The sequence below is a fragment of the Heptranchias perlo genome, unplaced genomic scaffold (assembly GCF_035084215.1).
Source record: "Heptranchias perlo isolate sHepPer1 unplaced genomic scaffold, sHepPer1.hap1 HAP1_SCAFFOLD_140, whole genome shotgun sequence".
NCBI classification, from domain to species: Eukaryota; Metazoa; Chordata; class Chondrichthyes; order Hexanchiformes; family Hexanchidae; genus Heptranchias; species Heptranchias perlo.
In genome coordinates, this window is record NW_027138646.1 from 836,123 (window position 1) to 859,475 (window position 23,353).

General features: G+C 43.7%; 1 protein-coding gene across 4 annotated transcripts in view; it reads right to left on the minus strand.

The window, feature by feature from the left end:
- exd3 (exonuclease 3'-5' domain containing 3) overlaps positions 1-23,353 on the minus strand; it is a 459,468-nt gene that overhangs the window by 263,814 nt on the left and 172,301 nt on the right. The gene's annotated exons all lie outside the window — the stretch shown is intronic.

Below are 23,353 nucleotides of genomic sequence, written 5' to 3' on the forward strand. Positions count from 1 at the left end.
GGGGGCAAGGCGAGGGGGCAAAGGTGGGAGGGGAAAGGGAAAAGGGTAGGGGAAGGGGAACAAATGGAGGAATGGGGAAGAAGTAGGGGAAGGAGAAGGGGAGAGGAATAGGAAGCGGGAGGTGAAAGGGGAGGGGGAAATCTAATCTAACCCAATCCATTCCCACTCTCCCCCCTCACTCCCTGTACCCTTCAATATCCCACCCAGTCTAATCCCACTCTCCCCCTCACTTCCCATACCCTTCAATATCCCACCCAGTCTAATTCCACTCTCCCCCTCACTCCACGTACCCTTCAATATCCCACCCAGTCTAATTCCACTCTCCCCCTCACTCCCTGTACCCTTCAATATCGCACCCAGTCTAATCCCACTCTCCTCCTCACTCCCCGTACCCTTCAATATCCCACCCAGTCTCATCCCACTCTCCCCCTCACTCCCCATACCCTTCAATATCCCACCCAGTCTAATCCCACTCTCCCCCTCACTCCCCGTAACCTTTAATATCCCACCCAGTCTAATCCCACTCTCCCCCTCACTCCCCGTACCCTTTAATATCCCACCCAGTCTAATCCCACTCTCCCCCTCACTCCCCATACCCTTCAATATCCCACCCAGTCTAATCCCACTCTCCCCCTCACTCCCCATACCCTTTAATATCCCACCCAGTCTAATCCCACTCTCCCCCTCACTCCCCATACCCTTTAATATCCCACCCAGTCTAATCCCACTCTCCCCCTCACTCCCCATACCCTTTAATATCCCACCCAGTCTAATCCCACTCTCACGCTCACTCCCTATACAATTTAATATCCCACCCAGTCTAATCCCACTCTCCCCCTCACTTCCCATTCCCTTTAATATCCCACCCAAACTAATCCCACTCTCCCCCTCACTCCCCATACCCTTTAATATCCCACCCAGTCTAATCTCACCCTCCCCCTCACTCCCCATACCCTTCAATATCCCACCCAGTCTAATCCCACTCTCCTCCTCACTCCCCATACCCTTTAATATCCCACCCAGTCTAATCCCACTCTCCTCCTCACTCCCCGTACCCTTTAATATCCCACCCAGTCTAATCCCACTCTCCTCCTCACTCCCCATACCCTTTAATATCCCACCCAGTCTAATCCCACTCTCCTCCTCACTCCCCATACCCTTTAATATCCCACCCAGTCTAATCCCACTCTCCTCCTCACTCCCCATACCCTTTAATATCCCACCCAGTCTAATTCCACTCTCCCCCTCACTCCCCATACCCTTTAATATCCCACCCAGTCTAATCCCACTCTCCTCCTCACTCCCCATACCCTTTAATATCCCACCCAGTCTAATCCCACTCTCCTCCTCACTCCCCGTACCCTTTAATATCCCACCCAGTCTAATCCCACTCTCCTCCTCACTCCCCATACCCTTTAATATCCCACCCAGTCTAATCCCACTCTCACGCTCACTCCCTATACAATTTAATATCCCACCCAGTCTAATCCCACTCACCCCCTCACTTCCCATTCCCTTTAATATCCCACCCAAACTAATCCCACTCTCCCCCTCACTCCCCATACCCTTTAATATCCCACCCAGTCTAATCTCACCCTCCCCCTCACTCCCCATACCCTTCAATATCCCACCCAGTCTAATCCCACTCTCCTCCTCACTCCCCATACCCTTTAATATCCCACCCAGTCTAATCCCACTCTCCCCCTCACTCCCTGTACCCTTTAATATCCCACCCAGTCTAATCCCACTCTCCCCCTCACTCCCTGTACCCTTTAATATCACACCCAGTCTAATCCCACTCTCCCCCTCACTCCCCATACCCTTCAATATCCCACCCAGTCTAATCCCACTCTCTTGTTCACTCCCCATTACCTTGAATATCTCTATTTCTATCAACTATTTCACTCCCCTTCAGAAGAATTTACATACTCTGCTTCAACGATGAGAATCCACACGAAAACCCTGTGTGTAAACATTTTTTTGCAACCTCCCCTTTAATCACGTTAAATTTGTGCCTGCTCGTTACCCTCTCACCAACCAGTGGAAACTCTTTCACTTTTAACCCGACCATAATCTTGCAGCCCTTAACTTGCTCACCTGCAATGTAAAGAGCCCTAACTGCCAGGTCTCTGCTACCTTGAAGGCCTCATTCCTGGTGCTCCCGCAGTGAATCTATGCTGCACTCTCTGCACAGGTTTTATATCTTTCCTACATTGAGCCGCCCAAAACTGTACTGAATGTTCCAGCTGCAGCTGACAGTCCTGTACAATTTCAACATCACCTCCCGGCTTTTGTATTCTGAGAGTCCAGACACAAAGGCAAGGACTCAATGTGCCTTTTTATGGCCTTAACTATGGTGCTACCATCTTTAATGACCTGTCTATCTGCTCACCAAGCTCCCTCTGCTCCCTTACCCAATTTCAAATCTCACCATTTAAGGTGTGCTTCCATTCATTATCATTTAAACTGAAGTTGGGTAAGTGTTTTGGAAGGAAGGATGGAATTAAAGGACTTTTATTTCTTCAGCCCCGTTCACAGTCTCAGGACATCCCAAAGTGCTTTACAGCCAATGAAGTACTTTTGAAGTATAGTCGCTGCTTTAATGTTGGAAATGTGGCAGCTAATTTGCGCACAGCAAGATCCCACAAACAGCAATGAGATAAGTGACCAGATAATGTTTTTCTCATGGTATTTGTTGAAGGGCAAACGGTAGCCAGAACATCAGGAGAACTCTCCTGCTGTTCATCAAATAATGCCTCAGATTAACATCTCACCTGAAAGACAGAACCTTTGACAGTGCAGCACTCCCTCAGTACTGACCCTCCGACAGTGCAGCACTCCCTCAGTACTGACCCTCCGACAGTGCAGCACTCCCTCAGTACTGACCCTCCGACAGTGCAGCACTCCCTCAGTACTGACCCTCCGACAGTGCAGCACCCCCTCAGTACTGACCCTCTGACAGTGCAGCACTCCCTCAGTACTGACCCTCCGACAGTGCAGCACTCCCTCAGTACTGACCCTCCGACAGTGCAGCACTCCCTCGGTACTGACCCTCCGACAGTGCAGCACTCCCTCAGTACTGATCCTCCGACAGTGCAGCACCCCCTCAGTACTGACCCTCTGACAGTGCAGCACTCCCTCAGTACTGACCCTCCGACAGTGCAGCACTCCCTCAGTACTGACCCTCCGACAGTGCAGCACTCCCTCGGTACTGACCCTCCGACAGTGCAGCACTCCCTCAGTACTGACCCTCCGACAGTGCAGCACTCCCTCAGTACTGACCCTCCGACAGTGCAGCACCCCCTCAGTACTGACCCTCCGACAGTGCAGCACCCCCTCAGTACTGACCCTCCGACAGTGCAGCACTCCCTCAGTACTGACCCTCCGACAGTGCAGCACTCCCTCAGTACTGACCCTCCGACAGTGCAGCACTCCCTCAGTACTGACCCTCCGACAGTGCAGCACTCCCTCAGTACTGACCCTCCGACAGTGCAGCACTCCCTCAGTACTGACCCTCCGACAGTGCAGCACTCCCTCAGTACTGACCCTCCGACAGTGCAGCACTCCCTCAGTACTGACCCGCCGACAGTGCAGCACTCCCTCAGTACTGACCCTCTGACAGTGCAGCACTCCCTCAGTACTGACCCTCCGACAGTGCAGCACTCCCTCAGTACTGACCCTCCGACAGTGCGGCACTCCCTCAGTACTGACCCTCCGACAGTGCGGCGCTCCCTCAGTACTGACCCTCCGACAGTGCGGCGCTCCCTCAGTACTGACCCTCCGACAGTGCGGCGCTCCCTCAGTACTGACCCTCCGACAGTGCAGCGCTCCCTCAGTACTGACCCACCGACAGTGCGGCACTCCCTCAGTACTGACCCTCCGACAGTGCGGCACTCCCTCAGTACTGACCCTCCGACAGTGCGGCGCTCCCTCAGTACTGACCCTCCGACAGTGCGGCACTCCCTCAGTACTGACCCTCCGACAGTGCGGCGCTCCCTCAGTACTGACCCTCTGACAGTGCGGCACTCCCTCAGTACTGACCCTCCGACAGTGCAGCACTCCCTCAGTACTGACCCTCTGACAGTGCGGCACTCCCTCAGTACTGACCCTCCGACAGTGCAGCACTCCCTCAGTACTGACCCTCCGACAGTGCGGCGCTCCCTCAGTACTGACCCTCTGACAGTGCGGCACTCCCTCAGTAGTGCCCTAAATGTCAACCTAGATTCTGCGCTCAAGTCTCTGGAGTCGGGCTTGCTCCAATGATCTTCTGACTCGGAGGCAAGAGAGCTGCCCACTGAGCCAAGACGACCACTATATGATAGAAAAGGAAAGGGCAGGAAATGGGATTACAATAGAGAGCTCCATTTGAAGAGCAAGAACTGCCAAAGGCTCTACTACAGCAACAACTTGCATTTATATAGCGTTTTTAACAGAAAAATGTCTTAAGGCACTTCACAAAAGTGTAATCAGACAAAAATGAACGTCTAGTCCATTTAACGAGGTGACTTTAAAGGAGGGTCATAAAGGAGGAAAGGGAGGAGGAAAGATGAAAAGAGTGAATTCAAGAGTTTAAGGTGTGGACAACTGAAGCCACAGCCACCAATAGTGGTGGAGACAGTGGGGGTTGCACAAGTGTCCAGAGTTAAAGGAGTGCAGAGATCTCGGGGGGTTGTAGGGCTGGAGGAGGTTACAGAGATAGGGAGGGGGCGAGGCCATGGAGGGATTTGAAAACAAGGATGACAATTTTAAAATTGAGGCGTTCCCGGACCAGGAGCCAATGTAGGTCAAAGAGCACAGGGGTGAGGGGTGAACGGGACTTGGTGCAAGTTACGATATGTTTTGGATGAGCTTAAGTTTACAGAGGGTGGAAGATGGGAGGCCGGTCAGGAGAGCACTGGAATAGTCAAGTCCAGAGATAACAAGGGCATGGATAAGGGTTTCAGCAGCAGATGAGCTGAGGCAGGAGCGGAAACAGGCGATATTGCGGAGGTGGAAGTAGGCAGTCTATGTGCTGGAACGGACAATGGTCGGAAGCTCATCTCACGGTCAAATAAGACGCCAAAGTTGCAAACAGTTAGCTTAAACCTAAGAAGGTGGTCAGGGAGAGGGATGGAGTCGGTGGCTAGGGAACGGAGTTTGTGGTGGGGACCAAGGACAATGGCTTCGATCTTCCCAATATTTAATTGGAGGAAATTGCGGCTCATCCAAGACTGGATATCGGACAAGCAGTCAGACAGCATGGAGGCAGCAGAGGGATTGAGAGAGGTGATGGAGCGACAGAGCTGGGTGTCATCAGTCCACACGAGGAAGCTGATCCCATGTCTTCAGAGGATATCGCCAAGGGGCAGCTTGTAGATGAGGATGGAGAGGGCCAAGGACAGGTCCTTGTGGGATCCAGAGGTAATGGCACAAGAAGAGAAGCAACTGCTGGTGATTCTCTGCCTATGATTGGATAGATGAGAGTGGAACCAGGTGAGGACAGTCCCCCTGAGCTGGACATCATAGGAGAGGTGTTGGAGGGGGACAACGTTGGAGGAGGGACGGTGTCGGAGGGGGGACGGTGTCGGAGGGGGGACGGTGTCGGAGGGGGACGACGTCGGAGGGGGGACGGTGTCGGAGGGGGATGGAGTCGGAGGGGGACGGTGTCGGAGGGGGGACGGTGTCGGAGGGGGGACGGTGTCGGAGGGGGGACGGTGTCGGAGGGGGACGACGTCGGAGGGGGATGGCGTCGGAGGGGGACAGTGTCGGAGGAGGGACGGTGTCGGAGGGGGACGGTGTCGGAGGGGGGACGGTGTCGGAGGGGGACGGTGTCGGAGGGGGACGGTGTCGGAGGGGGGACGGTGTCGGAGGGGGACGGTGTCGGAGGAGGGACGGTGTCGGAGGGGGGACGGTGTCGGAGGGGGACGGTGTCGGAGGGGGGACGGTGTCGGAGGGGGGACGGTGTCGGAGGGGGATGGAGTCGGAGGGGGGACGGTGTCGGAGGGGGACGGTGTCGGAGGGGGACGGTGTCGGAGGGGGGACGGTGTCGGAGGGGGACGGTGTCGGAGGAGGGACGGTGTCGGAGGGGGGACGGTGTCGGAGGGGGACGGTGTCGGAGGGGGACGGTGTCGGAGGGGGACGGTGTTGGAGGAGGGACGGTGTCGGAGGGGGGACGGTGTCGGAGGGGGACGGTGTCGGAGGAGGGACGGTGTCGGAGGGGGACGGTGTCGGAGGGGGACGGTGTCGGAGGGGGACGGTGTTGGAGGAGGGACGGTGTCGGAGGAGGGACGGTGTCGGAGGGGGGACGGTGTCGGAGGGGGACGGTGTCGGAGGGGGGACGGTGTCGGAGGGGGACGGTGTCGGAGGGGGATGGAGTCGGAGGGGGATGGAGTCGGAGGGGGGACGGTGTCGGAGGGGGACGGTGTCGGAGGAGGGACGGTGTCGGAGGGGGGACGGTGTCGGAGGGGGACGGTGTCGGAGGGGGGACGGTGTCGGAGGGGGACGGTGTCGGAGGGGGACGGTGTCGGAGGGGGGACGGTGTCGGAGGGGGACGGTGTCGGAGGGGGATGGAGTCGGAGGGGGGACGGTGTCGGAGGGGGACGGTGTCGGAGGGGGATGGAGTCGGAGGGGGATGGAGTCGGAGGGGGATGGAGTCGGAGGGGGATGGAGTCGGAGGGGGGACGGTGTCGGAGGGGGGACGGTGTCGGAGGGGGACGGTGTCGGAGGGGGGACGGTGTCGGAGGGGGACGGTGTCGGAGGGGGACGGAGTCGGAGGGGGATGGAGTCGGAGGGGGGACGGTGTCGGAGGGGGGACGGTGTCGGAGGGGGACGGTGTCGGAGGGGGGACGGTGTCGGAGGGGGACGGTGTCGGAGGGGGGACGGTGTCGGAGGGGGGACGGTGTCGGAGGGGGACGGTGTCGGAGGGGGGACGGTGTCGGAGGGGGGACGGTGTCGGAGGGGGGACGGTGTCGGAGGGGGACGGTGTCGGAGGGGGGACGGTGTCGGAGGGGGGACGGTGTCGGAGGGGGGACGGTGTCGGAGGGGGGACGGTGTCGGAGGGGGGACGGTGTCGGAGGGGCACGGTGTCGGAGGGGGGACGGTGTCGGAGGGGGACGGTGTCGGGGGGGGACGGTGTCGGAGGGGGGACGGTGTCGGAGGGGGGACGGTGTCGGAGGGGGGACGGTGTCGGAGGGGGGACGGTGTCGGAGGGGGGACGGTGTCGGAGGGGCACGGTGTCGGAGGGGGACGGTGTCGGAGGGGGGACGGTGTCGGAGGAGGGACGGTGTCGGAGGGGGGACGGTGTCGGAGGGGCACGGTGTCGGAGGGGGGACGGTGTCGGAGGGGGACGGTGTCGGAGGGGGGACGGTATTGGCTGCGTCAAAGGCTGCAGTGAGTTTGAAGAGGACGAGGGATAATGCACCATGGTCACAGTCAGAGAGGATGTCGATTGTGACTTGGATTGGGGCTGTTTCAATGCTGTGGCAGGAACAGAAACCAGGTTGAAAAGGTTCAAAGATGAAGTTGCAGAAATGTTGGGCACGGATTTTGGAGGCAATGACATATTCAGGGACTTTGGAGAGGAAAGGGAGCTTGGGGGTGGGGGCAGTAGTTAGCAAGGACAGTGGGGTGGAGGGGGGGATGGGTGGATGGCCTTCTGCACTGTAATCTCTATGATTCTAAGACAATTTATGTGGTGTTAACTCTCTAATGCAGGAAACTTTTAAACATGTCAAAGGGATTGACACAGAAGTGCACTTCCCATAAAACATTTGAATTATATGAAGAGTAAGAATAACACAATGACAGAGTGAGAGGGGTTGGGACTGTGGGACCCACATACACAGCATCATATTTTGCACCTCTGTTGAGCAGTTCCACCTCCATCAATTTGCTGATTTGCTGGGTGATGAGAAGACCCGACAGAATTAGCCTTCAGTTTGTTCCCACACCTCAAAACTCTCCGGTCTGTGTAAGTGCAAAGACAGCCTGACTGTGTGGAATGCTGCCAGAGGGAATTGATGCTCATTCCTGGAATTCCTTGTCGCCGAGTTTGATAAATATCACCAGACAAGCAGCTCCAGGAATCTGCTCTCTGACTGGCAGCTATCTGAGGTTCAGAACATGGTCAATAACCAGCCCTCTGCCTTCAAGCAGACACACTCCCAAATCCGAGCCATGTATTAACAAAGTGCCTTGCTCAAGCTAACCATCTGAGTTCTGAGCATCCTTTGAGAGCTTTCAAAATACAGACAAAGTTTCCAAAAAATTCTATTTAAAACTGTAATGTACGACTCCCCCCACTGAACAACTCTGCAGCTGATAGAAGTCTCAAAATCAGCAGTGAAGTCAGAGACTTTAACACAACCAGAATCCTCACGTCCCACACCGCCAGAGTAAACCCACCCCCTACACCGCCAGAGTGAACCCACTCCCACACACCAGCGGAGTGAACCCACCCCCCCACACCAGCGGAGTGAACCCACCCCCCATACCAGCGGAGTGAACCCACCCCCCATACCAGCGGAGTGAACCCACCCCCCACACCGCCAGAGTGAACCCACCGCCCACACCGCCAGAATGAACCCACCCCCCACACCGCCAGAGTGAACCCACCCCCCACACCGCCAGAGTAAACCCACCCCCCACACCGCCAGAGTAAACCCACCCCCCACACCGCCAGAGTAAACCCACCCCCCACACCGCCAGAGTAAACCCACCCCCCACACCGCCAGAGTAAACCCACCCCCCCACACCAGCAGAGGAACTCACCTCCGACACCACCAGAGTAAACCCACCCCCCACACCAGCAGAGTAAACCCACCCCCCACACCACCAGAATAAACCCACCCCCCATACCACCAGAGTAAACCCACCCCCCACACCACCAGAGTAAACCCACCCCCCACACCAGCAGAGTAAACCCACCCCCCACACCAGCAGAGTAAACCCACCTCCCACACCAGCAGAGTAAACCCACCTCCCACACCAGCAGAGGAACCCACCTCCCACATCAGCAGAGGAACTCACTTCCGACACCACCAGAGTAAACCCACCCCCCACACCACCAGAATAAACCCACCCCCCATACCACCAGAGTAAACCCACCCCCCACACCACCAGAATAAACCCACCCCCCATACCACCAGAGTAAACCCACCCCCCACACCAGCAGAGTAAACCCACCTCCCACACCAGCAGAGTAAACCCACCTCCCACACCAGCAGAGTAAACCCACCTCCCACACCAGCAGAGGAACCCACCTCCCACACCAGCAGAGGAACTCACCTCCGACACCACCAGAGTAAACCCACCCCCCACACCACCAGAATAAACCCACCCCCCATACCACCAGAGTAAACCCACCCCCACACCAGCAGAGTAAACCCACCCCCCACACCAGCAGAGTAAACCCACCTCCCACACCAGCAGAGTAAACCCACCTCCCACACCAGCAGAGGAACCCACCTCCGACAACATCAGAGTAAACCCACCTCCCACACCAGAAGGGGAACACACCTCCGACAACATCAGAGTAAACACACCTCCCACACCAGCAGAGGAACACACCTCCCACAGCAGCAGAGTAAACCCACCTCCCACACCAGCAGAGTAAACCCACCTCCCATACCAGCAGAGTAAACCCACCTTCCACACCAGCAGAGTAAACCCACCTCCCATACCAGCAGAGTAAACCCACCTCCCACACCAGCAGAGTAAACCCACCTCCCACACCAGCAGAGTAAACCCACCTCCCACACCAGCAGAGTAAACCCACCTCCCACACCAGCAGAGTAAACCCACCTCCCACACCACCAGAGTAAACCCACCCCCCAAACCACCAGAGTAAACCCAACTCCCTCACCAGCAGATGAACTCACCTCTCACACCAGCAGAGGAACCCAACTCCCAACACCAGAAGAGGAACACACCTCCCACACCAGCAGAGGAACAAACCTACCACAGCAGCAGAGGAACCCACCTCCGACAACATCAGAGTAAACCCACCTCCGACACCAGTAGAGGAACACACCTCCCACAGCAGCAGAGTAAACCCACCTCCGACACCAGTAGAGGAACCCACCTCCCACACCAGCAGAGGAACACACCTCCCACAGCAGCAGAGAATCAATCGCTGACTGCAATTCAGAGGGATTTCCCATCTGCCACATGAGCAGAGGACCAACGTGTACTGTATCAATAAAACAAACTCCATCATATACTGTATCAATAAAACAAACTCCATCATATACTGTATCAATAAAACAAACTCCATCATATACTGTATCAATAAAACAAACTCCATCCTATACTGTATCAATAAAACAAACTCCACCACATACTGTATCAATAAAACAAACTCCATCATATACTGTATCAATAAAACAAACTCCATCATATACTGTATCAATAAAACAAACTCCATCATATACTGTATCAATAAAACAAACTCCATCCTATACTGTATCAATAAAACAAACTCCACCACATACTGTATCAATAAAACAAACTCCATCATATACTGTATCAATAAAACAAACTCCATCCTATACTGTATCAATAAAACAAACTCCATCACAAACAGTATCAATAAAACAAACTCCATCATATACTGTATCAATAAAACAAACTCCATCACAAACAGTATCAATAAAACAAACTCCATCATATACTGTATCAATAAAACAAACTCCATCATATACTGTATCAATAAAACAAACTCCATCATATACTGTATCAATAAAACAAACTCCATCATATACTGTATCAATAAAACAAACTCCATCATATACTGTATCAATAAAACAAACTCCATCCTATACTGTATCAATAAAACAAACTCCACCACATACTGTATCAATAAAACAAACTCCACCATATACTGTATCAATAAAACAAACTCCATCACAAACAGTATCAATAAAACAAACTCCATCATATACTGTATCAATAAAACAAACTCCATCATATACTGTATCAATAAAACAAACTCCATCATATACTGTATCAATAAAACAAACTCCATCCTATACTGTATCAATAAAACAAACTCCACCACATACTGTATCAATAAAACAAACTCCACCATATACTGTATCAATAAAACAAACTCCATCCTATACTGTATCAATAAAACAAACTCCATCCTATACTGTATCAATAAAACAAACTCCATCCTATACTGTATCAATAAAACAAACTCCACCATATACTGTATCAATAAAACAAACTCCATCCTATACTGTATCAATAAAACAAACTCCACCACATACTGTATCAATAAAACAAACTCCATCATATACTGTATCAATAAAACAAACTCCATCCTATACTGTATCAATAAAACAAACTCCACCATATACTGTATCAATAAAACAAACTCCATCCTATACTGTATCAATAAAACAAACTCCACCACATACTGTATCAATAAAACAAACTCCACCACATACTGTATCAATAAAACAAACTCCATCATATACTGTATCAATAAAACAAACTCCATCATATACTGTATCAATAAAACAAACTCCATCATATACTGTATCAATAAAACAAACTCCATCATATACTGTATCAATAAAACAAACTCCATCATATACTGTATCAATAAAACAAACTCCATCATATACTGTATCAATAAAACAAACTCCACCACATACTGTATCAATAAAACAAACTCCATCATATACTGTATCAATAAAACAAACTCCATCATATACTGTATCAATAAAACAAACTCCATCATATACTGTATCAATAAAACAAACTCCACCACATACTGTATCAATAAAACAAACTCCATCACAAACAGTATCAATAAAACAAACTCCATCATATACTGTATCAATAAAACAAACTCCATCATATACTGTATCAATAAAACAAACTCCATCATATACTGTATCAATAAAACAAACTCCATCATATACTGTATCAATAAAACAAACTCCATCATATACTGTATCAATAAAACAAACTCCATCCTATACTGTATCAATAAAACAAACTCCATCCTATACTGTATCAATAAAACAAACTCCATCCTATACTGTATCAATAAAACAAACTCCACCACATACTGTATCAATAAAACAAACTCCATCATATACTGTATCAATAAAACAAACTCCATCCTATACTGTATCAATAAAACAAACTCCACCATATACTGTATCAATAAAACAAACTCCACCACATACTGTATCAATAAAACAAACTCCATCACATACTGTATCAATAAAACAAACTCCATCCTATACTGTATCAATAAAACAAACTCCACCACATACTGTATCAATAAAACAAACTCCATCATATACTGTATCAATAAAACAAACTCCATCCTATACTGTATCAATAAAACAAACTCCACCATATACTGTATCAATAAAACAAACTCCATCCTATACTGTATCAATAAAACAAACTCCATCACATACTGTATCAATAAAACAAACTCCACCACATACTGTATCAATAAAACAAACTCCATCATATACTGTATCAATAAAACAAACTCCATCCTATACTGTATCAATAAAACAAACTCCACCATATACTGTATCAATAAAACAAACTCCATCCTATACTGTATCAATAAAACAAACTCCATCTTATACTGTATCAATAAAACAAACTCCACCACATACTGTATCAATAAAACAAACTCCATCATATACTGTATCAATAAAACAAACTCCACCATATACTGTATCAATAAAACAAACTCCACCATATACTGTATCAATAAAACAAACTCCACCACATACTGTATCAATAAAACAAACTCCACCATATACTGTATCAATAAAACAAACTCCATCCTATACTGTATCAATAAAACAAACTCCATCCTATACTGTATCAATAAAACAAACTCCATCCTATACTGTATCAATAAAACAAACTCCACCATATACTGTATCAATAAAACAAACTCCATCCTATACTGTATCAATAAAACAAACTCCACCACATACTGTATCAATAAAACAAACTCCATCACATACTGTATCAATAAAACAAACTCCATCCTATACTGTATCAATAAAACAAACTCCACCACATACTGTATCAATAAAACAAACTCCATCCTATACTGTATCAATAAAACAAACTCCACCACATACTGTATCAATAAAACAAACTCCATCCTATACTGTATCAATAAAACAAACTCCATCACATACTGTATCAATAAAACAAACTCCATCCTATACTGTATCAATAAAACAAACTCCATCATATACTGTATCAATAAAACAAACTCCATCCTATACTGTATCAATAAAACAAACTCCATCATATACTGTATCAATAAAACAAACTCCATCCTATACTGTATCAATAAAACAAACTCCACCACATACTGTATCAATAAAACAAACTCCATCATATACTGTATCAATAAAACAAACTCCATCCTATACTGTATCAATAAAACAAACTCCACCATATACTGTATCAATAAAACAAACTCCACCATATACTGTATCAATAAAACAAACTCCACCATATACTGTATCAATAAAACAAACTCCATCCTATACTGTATCAATAAAACAAACTCCATCCTATACTGTATCAATAAAACAAACTCCATCCTATACTGTATCAATAAAACAAACTCCACCATATACTGTATCAATAAAACAAACTCCATCCTATACTGTATCAATAAAACAAACTCCACCACATACTGTATCAATAAAACAAACTCCACCACATACTGTATCAATAAAACAAACTCCATCACATACTGTATCAATAAAACAAACTCCATCCTATACTGTATCAATAAAACAAACTCCATCATATACTGTATCAATAAAACAAACTCCATCCTATACTGTATCAATAAAACAAACTCCACCATATACTGTATCAATAAAACAAACTCCATCCTATACTGTATCAATAAAACAAACTCCACCACATACTGTATCAATAAAACAAACTCCATCATATACTGTATCAATAAAACAAACTCCATCCTATACTGTATCAATAAAACAAACTCCACCATATACTGTATCAATAAAACAAACTCCACCATACACAGTATCAATAAAACAAACTCCACCATACACTGTATCAATAAAACAAACTCCACCATATACTGTATCAATAAAACAATCTCCATCCTATACTGTATCAATAAAACAAACTCCACCATATACTGTATCAATAAAACAAACTCCACCATATACTGTATCAATAAAACAAACTCCACCATACACAGTATCAATAAAACAAACTCCACCATATACTGTATCAATAAAACAATCTCCATCCTATACTGTATCAATAAAACAAACTCCACCATATACTGTATCAATAAAACAAACTCCACCATATACTGTATCAATAAAACAAACTCCACCATATACTGTATCAATAAAACAAACTCCACCATATACTGTATCAATAAAACAAACTCCATCATATACTGTATCAATAAAACAAACTCCATCATATACTGTATCAATAAAACAATCTCCATCATATACAGTATCAATAAAACAATCTCCATCATATACAGTATCAATAAAACAAACTCCACATTACACTGTATCAGTAAAACAAACTCCACCAGAAATTATATCAAGAAAACAAACTGCACCATATAATATATGAACAAACAATCTCCATCAAAACAGTATCAGTAAAACAATCTCGATCATATACTGTATCAATAAAACAAACTCCATCATGGACTGCATCGATAAAACAATCTCCATCATATACTGTATCAATAAAACAAACTCCATCATATACTGCATCGATAAAAAAATCTCCATCATATACTGTATCAATAAAACAAACTCCATCATATACTGCATCAATAAAACAAACTCCATCATATGCTGCATCAATAAAACAAACTCCATCCTTTACTTTATCAGTAAAACAAACTCAATCATACACAGTATCAATAAAACAAACTCCATCATATACTGTAGCAATAAAACAAACTCCACCACAAACAGTATCAAAAAAACAAACTCCACAATATACTGTCAATAAAACAAACTCCACCATATACTGTATCAATAAAACAAACTCCATCATATACTGTATCAATAAAACAAACTCCATCATATACTGCATCGATAAAAAAATCTCCATCATATACTGTATCAATAAAACAAACTCCATCATATACTGCATCAATAAAACAAACTCCATCATATACTGCATCAATAAAACAATCTCCATCATATGCTGCATCAATAAAACAAACTCCATCCTTTACTTTATCAGTAAAACAAACTCAATCATACACAGTATCAATAAAACAAACTCCATCATATACTGCATCAATAAAACAAACTCCATCATATACTGTATCAATAAAACAAACTCCATCATATACTGTAGCAATAAAACAAACTCCACCACAAACAGTATCAAAAAAACAAACTCCACAATATACTGTCAATAAAACAAACTCCACCATATACTGTATCAATAAAACAAACTCCATCATATACTGTATCAATAAAACAAACTCCATCATATACTGTATCAATAAAACAAACTCCATCATATACTGTAGTAATAAAACCATCTCCACCACAAACAGTATCAAAAAAACAAACTCCACAATATACTGTCAATAAAACAAACTCCATCGTATACTGTATCAATAAAACAAACTCCATCATATACAGTATCAATAAAACAAACTCCATCATATACAGTATCAATAAAACAAACTCCATCGTATACTGTATCAATAAAACAAACTCCATCATATACAGTATCAATAAAACAAACTCCATCATATACTGTATCAATAAAACAAACTCCATCATATACTGTATCAATAAAACAAACTCCATCATATACGGTATCAATAAAACAAACTCCATCGTATACTGTATCAATAAAACAAACTCCATCATATACTGTATCAATAAAACAAACTCCATCGTATACTGTATCAATAAAACAAACTCCATCGTATACTGTATCAATAAAACAAACTCCATCATATACTGCATCAATAAAACAAACTCCACCAGAAACTGTATCAATAAAACAAACTCCACCAGAAACTGAATCAATAAAACAAACTCCACCAGAAACTGAATCAATAAAACAAACTCCATCATATCCTGCATCAATAAAACAAACTCCACCAGAAACTGAATCAATAAAACAAACTCCATCATATACTGTATCAATAAAACAAACTCCACCATATACAGTCAATAAAACAAACTCCATCATACACTGTATCAATAAAACAAACTCCACCATATACAGTCAATAAAACAAACTCCATCATATACTGTATCAATAAAACAAACTCCATCATATACTGTATCAATAAAACAAACTCCATCATACACTGTATCAATAAAACAAACTCCATCATATACTGTATCAATAAAACAAACTCCATCATATACTGTATCAATAAAACAAACTCCATCATACACTGTATCAATAAAACAAACTCCATCATATCCTGCATCAATAAAACAAACTCCACCAGAAACTGAATCAATAAAACAAACTCCATCATATACTGTATCAATAAAACAAACTCCACCATATACAGTCAATAAAACAAACTCCATCATACACTGTATCAATAAAACAAACTCCACCATATACAGTCAATAAAACAAACTCCATCATATACTGTATCAATAAAACAAACTCCATCATATACTGTATCAATAAAACAAACTCCATCATATACTGTATCAATAAAACAAACTCCATCATATACTGTATCAATAAAACAAACTCCACCAGAAAATGTATCAAGAAAACAATCTCCTCATCTGTGCAGTAGACCACGTCGACTGCACAGATGAGGGCTGTGCAGTAGACGTGGTCTACATGGACTTCAGCAAAGCATTTGACAAGGTACCGCATGGTAGGTTGTTACATAAGGTTAAATCTCATGGGATCCAAGGTGAGGTAGCCAATTGGATACAAAATTGGCTTGACGACAGAAGACAGAGGGTGGTTGTGGAGGGTTGTTTTTCAAACTGGATGCCTGTGTCCAGCGGTGTGCCTCAGGGATCGGTGCTGGGTCCGCTGTTATTTGTTATTTATATTAATGATTTGGATGAGAATTTAGGAGGCATGGTTAGTAAGTTTGCAGATGACACCAAGATTGGCGGCATTGTGGACAGTGAAGAAGGTTATCTAGGATTGCAACGGGATCTTGATAAATTGGGCCAGTGGGCCGATGAATGGCAGATGGAGTTTAATTTCGATAAATGTGAGGTGATGCATTTTGGTAGATCGAATCGGGCCAGGACCTACTCCGTTAATGGTAGGGCGTTGGGGAGAGTTATAGAACAAAGAGATCTGGGAGTACAGATTCATAGCTCCTTGAAAGTGGAGTCACAGGTGGATAGGGTGGTGAAGAAGGCATTCAGCATGCTTGGTTTCATTGGTCAGAACATTGAATGCAGGAGTTGGGATGTCTTGTTGAAGTTGTACAGGGCATTGGTGAGGCCACACTTGGAGTACTGTGCACAGTTCTGGTCACCCTATTATAGAAAGGATATTATTAAACTAGAAAGAGTGCAGAAAAGATTTACTAGGATGCTACCGGGACTTGATGGTTTGACTTACAGGGAGAGGTTAGACAGACTGGGACTTTTTTCCCTGGAGAGTAGGAGGTTAAGGGGTGATCTTATAGAAGTCTATAAAATAATGAGGGGCATAGATAAGGTCGATAGTCAAAATCTTTTCCCAAAGGTAGGGGAGTCTATAACGAGGGGGCACAGATTTAAGGTGAGAGGGGAGAGATACAAAAGGGTCCAGAGGGGCAATTTTTTCACTCAAAGGGTGGTGAGTGTCTGGAACGAGCTGCCAGAGGCAGTAGTAGAGGCGGGTACAATTTTGTCTTTTAAAAAGCATTTGGACAGTTACATGGGTAAGATGGGTATAGAGGGATATGGGCCAAGTGCAGGCAATTGGGACTAGCTTAGTGGTATAAACTGGGCGACATGGACATGTTGGGCCGAAGGGCCTGTTTCCATGTTGTAACTTCTATGATTCTATGATTCTATGATTCTATACTGTATCAATAAAACAAACTCCACCAGAAAATGTATCAAGAAAACAATCTCCATCATATACTGTATCAATAAAACAAACTCCATCATATTCTGTATCAATAAAACAAACTCCACCAGAAACAGTATCAATAAAACAAACTCCATCATATACTGTATCAATAAAACAAACTCCATCATATTCTGTATCAATAAAACAAACTCCATCATATTCTGTATCAATAAAACAAACTCCACCAGAAAGTGCATCAATAAAATAAACTCCATCATATATTGTATCAATAAAGCAAACCCCATCATATATTGTACCAATAAAATAAACTCCATCATATACTGTATCATTAAAACAAACTCCATCATATACTGTATCAATAAAATAAACTCCATCATATACTGTATCAATAAAACAATCTCCAGCATATACTGTATCAATAAAACAAACTCCATAATATACTGAATCAATAACACAAACTCCAACAGATACTGTATCAATAAAACAAACTCAATCAGACACTGTTTAAATAAAACAACTCCATCATATGCTGCATCAATAAAACAATCTCCATCATATACTGTATCAATAAAACAAACTCCTTCATATACTGTATCAATAAAACAATCTCCATCATATACTGTATCAACAAAACAAACTCCATCATAGACACTATCAATAAAACAAACTCCATCATACACTGTATCAGTAAAACAAACTCCATCATAGAATGCAGCAATAAAACAAACTCCACGATATACTGTATCAACAAAATAAACTCCGTCATATACTGTATCAATAAAACAAACTCCATCATGGAATCTAGCAATAAAACAAACTCCATCATATACTGTATCAATTAAACCAACTCCACATTATACTGTATCAATTAAATAAACTCCACCACATACTGTATCAATAAAACAAACTCCATCATATACTGTATCAATAAAACAAACTCCATCATAGAATCTAGCAATAAAACAAACTCCATCATATACTGTATCAATAAAACAAACTCCACCATACACTGTATCAGTAAAACAAACTCAATCATACACTGTATCAATAAAACAAACTCCATCATACACTGTATCAATAAAACAAACTCAATCATATACTGTATCAATAAAACAAACTCCATCACATACTGTATTAATAAAACAAACTCCATCATACACTGTATCAATAAAACAAACTCCATCATACACTATCAATAAAACAAACTCAATCATACACTGTATCAATAAAACAAAATCCACCACATGTTGTGTCAATAAAATAAACTCCATCATATACTGTATCAAGAAAACAAACTCAATCATATACTGCATCAATAAAATAAACTCCATCATATACTGTATCAATAAAACAAACTCAATCATACACTGTATCAATAAAACAAAATCCACCACATGTTGTGTCAATAAAATAAACTCCATCATATACTGTATCAAGAAAACAAACTCAATCATATACTGCATCAATAAAATAAACTCAATCATATACTGCATCAATAAAATAAACTCCATCATATACTGTATCAAGAAAACAAACTCAATCATATACTGCATCAATAAAATAAACTCAATCATATACTGCATCAATAAAATAAACTCAATCATATACTGTATCAATAAAACAAACTCAATCATATACTGTATCAATAAAACAAACTCCATCACATACTGTATCAATAAAACAAACTCAATCATACACTGTATCAATAAAATAAACTCAATCATATACTGTATCAATAAAACAAACTCCTTCATATACTGTATCAATAAAACAAACTCAATCATATACTGTATCAATAAAACAAACTCAATCATATACTGTATCAATAAAACAAACTCAATCATATACTGTAACAATAAAACAAACTCAATCATATACTGTATCAATAAAACAAACTCAATCATATACTGTACCAATAAAACAAACTCCATCCGATACTGTATCAATAATACAAACTCAATCATACACTGTCTCAATAAAACAAACTCAATCATATACTGTATCAATAAAACAAACTCAAGCATACACTGTATCAATAAAACAAACTCCATCATATACAGTATTAATAAAACAAACTCCATCATACACTGTATCAATAAAACAAACTCCATCATAGACTGTATCAATAAAACAAACTCAATCATATACTGTATCAATAAAACAAACTCAATCATATACTGTATCAATAAAACAAACTCAATCATATACTGTATCAATAAAACAAACTCCATCCGATACTGTACCAATAAAACAAACTCCATCCGATACTGTATCAATAATACAAACTCAATCATACACTGTCTCAATAAAACAAACTCAATCATATACTGTATCAATAAAACAATCTCCATCATAGACTGTATCAATAAAACAATCTCAATCATATACTGTATCAATAAAACAATCTCCATCATATACTGTATCAATAAAACAATCTCAATCATATACTGTATCAATAAAACAAACTCCATCATATACTGTATCAATAAAACAAACTCCACCAGAAACTGAATCAATAAAACAAACTCCATCACATACTGTATCAATAAAACAAACTCCATCATATACAGTATTAATAAAACAAACTCCATCATACACTGTATCAATAAAACAAACTCCATCATATACAGTATTAATAAAACAAACTCAATCATATACAGTATTAATAAAACAAACTCCATCATATACAGTATTAATAAAACAAACTCCATCATACACTGTATCAATAAAACAAACTCAATCATAGACTGTATCAATAAAACAAACTCAATCATATACTGTATCAATAAAACAAAATCCACCACATGTTGTATCAATAAAATAAACTCCATCATATACTGTATCAATTAAACAAACTTCATCCTATAATGTATCAGTAAAACAAACTCCATCATATACTGTATGAATAAAACAAACTCCATCAAACACTGTCAATTAAACAAACTTCATCCTATAATGTATCAATAAAACAAACTCAATCATATACTGTCTCAATTAAACAAACTCCACCATACACTGTATGAATAAAATAAACTCCATCATTTACGGTATCAATAAAACAAGCTCCATCATATACTGTATCAATAAAAGAAACTCCATCAAACACTATCAATTAAACAAACTCCACCACATACTGTATCAATAAAACAAACTCCATCAAAATTTGTATCAATAAAACAAACTCCATCATTCCAGGAGAGCTTTTTGAGCCAGCATGTAGAAAGTCCTACAAGAGAGGGGGCGGTACTGGACCTAATTCTAGGGAATGTGGCCGGCCAAGTGGAAGAAGTGCTAGTAGGTGAGCACTTTGGTGACAGTGACCATAATTCGGTGAGATTTAAGGTGGTCATGGAAAAGGACAGGGAGGGGCCGGAAATCAAGGTTCTAAATTGGGGGAAGGCCGATTTTAATAGGATAAGGCAGGATCTGGCCAAAATGGACTGGGATCAGCTGCTTGTAGGAAAATCCGCATCGGAGCAATGGGAGTCTTTCAGAAGGGAGATTGAGACCATACAATGGCAACATGTTCCCGTAAAGGTCAAGGGTGGTTCCAAGAACTCCAGGGAACCTTGGATGTCAGGGGATATACGAGAATGGATTAGGAAAAAAAGGAGTGCTTTTGGCAGATACAAAAGACTAAAGACGGAGGAAGCCCTAGAGGAGTACAAAAAGTGCAGGGGGATACTTAAAAAAGAAATTAGGAGATCAAGGAGGGGCCATGAAATAACACTGGCGAGCAAAATAAAGGAAAATCCTAAGATGTTTTACAAGTATATTAAGGGTAAGAGGATGACTAGGGAAAAAATAGGGCCTATTAGGGACAAAAATGGCAATCTGTGTGTGGAGCCGGCAGATGTAGGAGGGGTTCTAAATGAATTTTTTGCATCTGTTTTCACCATGGAGAAGGACGATGTAGACATAGAAATACGGCAGGGGGACTGTGATATACTCGAACATATTAACATCGAGCGGGAGGAGGTATTGGCGGTTTTAGCAGGCCTAAAAATGGATAAATCCCCAGGCCCGGACGAAATGTATCCCAGGCTACTGTGTGAGGCAAAGGAGGAGATTGCGGGGGCTCTGACACATATATTCAGAACCTCTCTGGCCACAGGGGATGTGCCAGAGGACTGGAGAACCGCTAATGTAATACCATTATTCAAGAAGGGGAGTAGGGAAAAACCGGGGAACGACAGGCCAGTGAGCCTAACATCAGTGGTAGGAAAATTATTGGAAAAAATTCTGAAGGACAAAATTAGTCTCCACTTGGAGAAGCAAGGATTAATCAGGGATAGTCAACATGGCTTTGTCAAGGGAAGATCATGTCTGACTAATTTGATTGAATTTTTTGAGGGGGTGACTAGGCGTGTGGATGAGGGTAACGCAGTGGATGTGGTATACATGGATTTCAGCAAGGCCTTCGATGAAGTCCCCCACAGGAGACTGGTCAAGAAGGTACGAGCCCATGGAATCCAGGGTGCCTTGGCACTTTGGATACAAAACTGGCTTAGTGGCAGAAGGCAGAGGGTGATGGTCGAAGGTTGTTTTTGTGACTGGAAGCCTGTGGCCAGTGGGGTACCACAGGGATCGGTGCTGGGTCCCTTGCTGTTTGTGGTCTACATTAATGACTTGGATATGAATGTAAAAGGTATGATCAGTAAGTTCGCTGATGATACAAAGATTGGTAGGGTGGTAAATAGTGAGGAGGATAGCCTCAGTCTGCAGGACGATATAGATGGGTTGGTCAGATGGGCGGAACAGTGGCAAATGGAATTTAACCCGGAAAAGTGCGAGGTGATGCACTTTGGAGGGACTAACAAGGCAAGGGAATACACAATGAATGGGAGGACCCTAGGCAAGACAGAGGGTCAGAGGGATCTTGGTGTGCAAGTTCACAGATCCCTGAAGGCGGCGGAACAGGTAGATAAGGTGGTAAAGAAGGCATATGGGATACTTGCCTTTATTAGCCGAGGCATAGAATATAAGAGCAAGGAGGTTATGATGGAGCTGTATAAAACACTGGAGTACTGTGTGCAGTTCTGGTCGCCACACTACAGGAAGGATGTGATCGCTTTGGAGAGGGTGCAGAGGAGATTCACCAGGATGTTACCAGGGCTGGAGCGCTTCAGCTATGAAGAGAGACTGGGAAGATTGGGTTTGTTTTCCTTGGAGCAGAGGAGGCTGAGGGGGGACATGATTGAGGTGTACAAAATTATGAGGGGCACAGATAGGATGGATACTAAGGAGCTTTTTCCCTTCGTTGAGGGTTCTATAACAAGGGGACATAGATTCAAGGTAAAAGGCGGGAGGT